The sequence below is a fragment of the Plecotus auritus genome (genome assembly GCF_963455305.1).
Source record: "Plecotus auritus genome assembly, chromosome: 8".
NCBI classification, from domain to species: Eukaryota; Metazoa; Chordata; class Mammalia; order Chiroptera; family Vespertilionidae; genus Plecotus; species Plecotus auritus.
Window position 1 is genome coordinate 42,745,407 of NC_137782.1, and position 6,000 is coordinate 42,751,406.

A 6,000-nucleotide genomic window follows, 5' to 3' on the forward strand; every position below is an offset into this window, starting at 1 on the left:
ATTCTTTCCCCTACTCAGACTCATTGCAGCAGCTGACATTATAGGGCAGATCCTCCTCACTCAACAACTGACATTGTAACAATTCAAAGTCATTCAACAACTAACATTGTAACAGAGTGTCTGGGAGCCAGCTTTCAACTGGACATCGGGTCAATGGTTTCAACACACAAACCGGCACCCTTTCCTAAAACAAGGCTTCTTCGCCTGGTCGTGTCTCCCAGGCTGTTGCTGGCCCTCTCCTCCCTTCATTTCCTGCTTGCCGCCTGATCTTGGTCATGAGCAATGAACTGCCAGGGTCTCAGTTGTGTGGACACAAGTTGAGCTCTCAACAAATACTGTCAGAATGAATGATCCTCAATTATGAGCTACTGTACCCACTATACTTTAGACAACTTATTTCCCCCTTCATAACCCTAAGGTCTCCTATACTTCCCAGCCATTATCCTGTGAAAGCACTCACTGCTGTCTGTGCTACACTCATGTGTGAGGTGTGCTCTGAGGACCTTGCAGACGTGCTGAAGGCTGCATGGCTTGTCCTTCCCAGCTGGGTCTCAGAGTTGACTGCACCTCTGAGCTCATAAACATTGTCACTACTCTGAAAACAATCACTGACTTGAGTGGAGATTGCCAGAGCTGACTCAGAATTTGTAGGTGTCTTGTGTTCATAACTGCCTTTTCTCTCACCCAAACTCATTGAATATGCAGGAGCTGAGCAGTAGCAATTATTCATAACAACTTTACTGGGTGTAATTTGCATCTACCTTTTGCAAGGACAGAGCAATATTCTGGGAGCCACACATTAAACACAAGTGCTTGTCCTTGACCCTGCCCTGATCCACTCATGCACAGAAGTCCCTTCCTTCCTGGGAAGGATGTGTACAATTTGTATCACACAAATTATTTTGTACTTGCTGTTGACATTCTTTTATCAGGTAAATTACTTGTACTTGTTATGCCGAAGGCCATTAATTCCATGGAAGTTTTATATTGTGAAAAATCTTCATTTAAGCTGAGACCAAAAGGATTGGATGTCTTTAAACACACAGAAATGTGCTTACACATGTCCATGAATGTTTTCCAGCAGAAAAGCCAGGGCTTCCGGGGCCCAGTCGCTTCCAGTGCTCCCAGCCTCTGCCTGGCTGGCGGTGCCATGACGAGGACACAGGCCCAACACAGCTGCCTGGCTCTGCATCTGTGCAGACAGGAAGGGCCTGGAAGGGCAGGAATTTACTTCTAAATGTTATTTTAGCTTTATAAAATATGGCTGGTATACACTCTCCATGAAAAAGAAGCATAAAATTTGAGGGGAAAACCCCCAAAAAGCACTTGTCAGTGTTTTTTCTTTTTCTGTTTTTTAAAGAAGGAAAATTTCCTTGTGTCATGAGAATCATACATGTTTATTGAGGCAGAATGATGGACTGGTGGACGGCGTGGGCTTAGATGTGAGACCTCACCCTCAATCTGGCACGAATCCCAAGCTGCTAGTGGACCTTCCTTGTCTAGTGTCCCCTTTGGTTCAATAGGAATAGTAGCGCCCACCCCACCAAGCCTCATGTCTTAAGAGTTCATGAGATCACCTATTTTAAGCACTTAGCTTAGTGCCTGATATAAAATAAACAATTTTAAGGTGGGGCTATTATTATCTTTTTGTAATTATCAAAAAGCAAAAAGTCCCCCATCACCCAAGAATGATCGTTGGGAAATGTAGCAGTGACCTCATGTAGCTATTCAGGATATGATACAGAGCAAGAATATGGAGACATTCAAAGCTGAGTGTCCCCTTGGTTAGCCGCCACAGGGCCGGGAACTGTGGGAAAGCCGAGGAGAAAGGTGACCCAGTCCCAATCGCACAAACGAGCTCGGGTGGGATCGGTGTGACACAGCGTTGTACAGTGTCCTTAGACATTTCTAAGCTCTTCGGGATGACAGGAAGACTCGAAAATGTAATGGACATCTGGTATTCCAGCCCTATGGATCCTGGTTTATTACAGATTTATGCTATTATCCTTTTGCCCTTTCATTTGCCTACTTAGTACCATGGTAATTGGGATTCAACTGTCTCCAAGATGTTTTCAGTGATATGGTATAAATTACTTCTTTAAAAAAAAAACTTTCCAAGTTGGATGAGTGACAAGTTAGTATATTACCCATGTAACTGAGTCTAGACCTAGAGTTGATTGACTTACAGACAGAATTGCAGCGTAAGTAATGGTGGAGACGTGTTATCAACAAGGTTAACTGTTGCTATAATATAAAGATGCTCCATGTGGTTGACAAAGGGACTGGCCATGGATAAAGTGACCTTTATGGGAAATCGCTCATCTTATTTTCTACTGTGAGAAGCAAGAACATGCTGAATATTCTGTGATTATTGTTGCATTAGTAGATATATCAGAGGAATTCAGTAGGCCAGCAAAAGTGAAATGACCACCAAAACATATATAAAATAAAAACTGCTAATTGAAATGAACAGCAAATGAAAATTGTAAGCTGATCAGAATAATTTTCTTGATTTTCCCCTCAAGTATGTATGGGCAACAGAAAGGAGGTGGCCAGAGAGGGTCGGGGAGGTGCCTGAAGCATGCTGACACGGGACCTGGGATACTTTAGCTACAACAGCCACAGGAACTTCTCACAGACCCTTGTTTAGGCATCTTGATATGGCTAATGGGGCTTCTTTTCCATTGCTCCTTTTTGGGAATAGCAATTTAAATAGCAGTATAAAAAAGTTCTCATTATGAGTACGTAGCTATTAAAATTACAATGGAAAAAGAACCTTTCTTAGACCACATGCTATACACTTCCATTTATGTGAAACATCCAGGATTAGCAGTTCTTTGGACATGACAAGTAGATCAGTGGTGGCCCAAGACTGGGGTGGGGGTGCTGATGGGCAAGGGCTTTCTTGGGGGTTGAAAAAATCTTCTAAAATTAGACTGTGGTAATGCTGCCTGACTCTGTGAATATATTAAAACTGCTGAATTGTATACTTTAAATGAGTGAATTCTTTGGTGTGTAATTTATCCCTCAGTGAAGATGGGAACAAACCTTTCTTCTGTCCACCATCTGCGGGCTCTGGTTTCCTCTGATGTCATTATTTATTGCAGCGGCCAGTCAGCGAGCCGAGTATTTGCTGCAATCTCTGACGGGTTGTTTGTTTACCTCTGAGCAAGTTTACGGGAGACATTAAATGCTAGTATTAATTGTGTACAAGAATACACAGATACATTAACATTTCCTTCATGTCAAAATGCAAAAATGTTTCATTGGCTTTCATGTCTTAGAACTAAAAGGTTCGGTGTGTCGCATTTGGATATTTCACGAGAAAATGTAACGTTTACTTGTTCCAGATGTTGTCTGATTCTACAATGTTAACATAAGAAAATGCAGGCTACAGTTTCAAACAACACATCGCGGCTCTGTCTCGCCTTCGGTCTCTAAGTCTAGTTGTGAATCTTCGCAAGGCCCTTTGCAACCCAACTCTCCCATTACAGTCAGGCTGTGCACAGTGACATAGCCAGAGCCTGGAACCCAGAGGGTGAGCAAGAAGCTTCGCCTCAGGTGGCAGGTGGGCTGTCTTGGGGCCCAGCATTTGCTCGGGTCCAGAGTCATGGTCATGGTCCACGCCTTGCTTGTCTACAGCCTGTGGTCGTCAATATTGTCAACACCGTGACCAGGTGGTCTTCGAAAGAGCAAAGCTGAGCAGGCCTCTTCCAGTTTGAAAGTCTCTGTGTGGTGCCCAGGATGTGTCCAAAGTTCTCTGCTTGGTGACAAGCCCTTCAAACCCTGCAGGCTTGTCCTTCTTTCTCCCCTGCCCTCCTTGCTAGAAGAAGCTCCAGTAACTCAAACTTTTCCAGTAATTTCACGTTTTTGCAAAAGCATACTGGACAGAAGTTCATCGTTATTATAGCATTTGTTATTTTTTATTAATACCTCTTCCTTCTGAATATTTTTGACTGTAGAAACTTAACTTTCACCAGAGTATGACAAATTTATTTTCTTAAGTTTGTTAAAGTGCAGTGATGCCTTCATTAAATTGTAGGAGCGAATACAGGCCATCTGGGTTTTTTTTTTAATATATTTTTTATTGATATTTTACAGAGAGGAAAGGAGAGGGATAGAGAGTTAGAAACATCGATGAGAGAGAAACATCGATCAGCTGCCTCCTGCACACCTCCTACTGGGGATGTGCCCGCAACCAAGGTACATGCCCTTGACCGGAATCGAACCTGGGACCTTTCAGTCCGCAGGCCGACGCTCTATCCACTGAGCCAAACCAGTTTCGGCCCATCTGGGTTTTAATGTCTTCTTTCCCTCACCTACCTATGTACTTCAGCAAGTTCTCAACTCTGAGAGCTAGTTTCCTTGCTAAAGAATGAGAATAACAATAGCATGAGCTTCAAAAGATTTATGTGGCCCTAACCGGTTTGGCTCAGTGGATACAGCATCAGTCTGGGGACTCAAGGGTCCCAGTAGGGGGTGTGCAGGAGGCAGCAGATCGATGTTTCTCTCTCATCGATGTTTCTAACTCTCTATCCCTCTCCCTTCCTCTTTGTAAAAAATCAATAAAATATATTAAAACAAAAGATTTATGGGAGAGTCAAGACAGAGAACCCTACAAGTGGAGGGATAACAACAAGGACTTTTGCATGTTGATTTAGCATTGTTGCCAGTGGCTCCTCTGGTCTTTCCTTTCTTTAGCTCAGGTGCTTGAAGCTGAGAATTGTGCCGCACATCAGGTCTGCCTTAGAAGAGACAGAGATTGTGAGACAGGACATCAAACCGACGTTATAGTCACTGGACTATGTTGACACTCACAGAACCGTAGAATTATAGGCATACCCTGTATGATGAGAGGCCTCACCAAGCCTTTCCCTCCTCTTCCCTTTATAAAGAGTTGCTAGTACACTCTGTGAATATTCTGTGACTTAGAACTCACGAATGCTTGGAACTCCAGAAAGCAGGAAAGCAGAGCTCCCTTAAAAAAATAAACAATAAAAAAATCCTCATTAAAGAATATTAATACTCATGAATTAAGAAAAACAAAGGGACCAATTACCTGGAACAAATCCGCATCAGCCTTTGATTCTGTCCACTGAGACGTATAAAGGACTGCTCCATTAAACCGGGGGCGTGGGCTAGAACAGAGGCTGCAGCTCCCAGCCGGGCTCCCGCCCTGCCCAGGTGAGCTTGTCCTGTCCATTAGCCTCTGGTAGGCGCTCACCAGTTCTCGATCTCAACCAGGATGATTGAGGCAGATGGATGGGCACCCAGATTATCTTCCAGTGTAATGCAAAACATACCATCACATCTTCGCAATTATTTCCATCCACGAGAAAAACAATGATGGTGTGAAAAGGTCAGGATAAGCCAAATAAAACCACAAGCCCTGGGAAAGGTGCACTAATAGCGTGTGTTGGGAGAGGCCATACTGTTTCGAATGCTTTCCCTTATAATTAAAACACAAGACGTGTACATTATAGCCTATGTCTGCAAGGATTGACTCAAACACCTGTGGACAGAACAACTATTATTAAACATATTTATAAAAGTTGAAAAAACGTACCTATGTACTGGTACACAGATTCAGTTTCCTATTAAATATTTGAATCACAGTATTTTCCCCTCAAAGAGTAGGACACGACAAGGATATTCAAGGAAGCTCCTCAAACCAACGCACTCCATTTTATTTTATCTTTTTTGGGCCAGCCCTGTGGGAGCCATGCCAGCGTATTTTTAACTCCTATGGTAGAGTCACCTCATCATGGAACCCATAGAAACCAGGACCTTCATGGTGACCGCAGGATCTTGGGGAGCATCTTGGTCCCTGATATATGTGCCTCAAAAGATCCCATAGAAACAATTAGCATCTATATGACCAGGCAGCAAACGCACACTTTCTCTTAAAAAAAATATTTTTTTTATTTCAGAGAGGAAAGGAAAGGGAGAGAGAGATAGAAACATCAATGATGAGAGAAAATCATTTATTGGCTGCCTCCT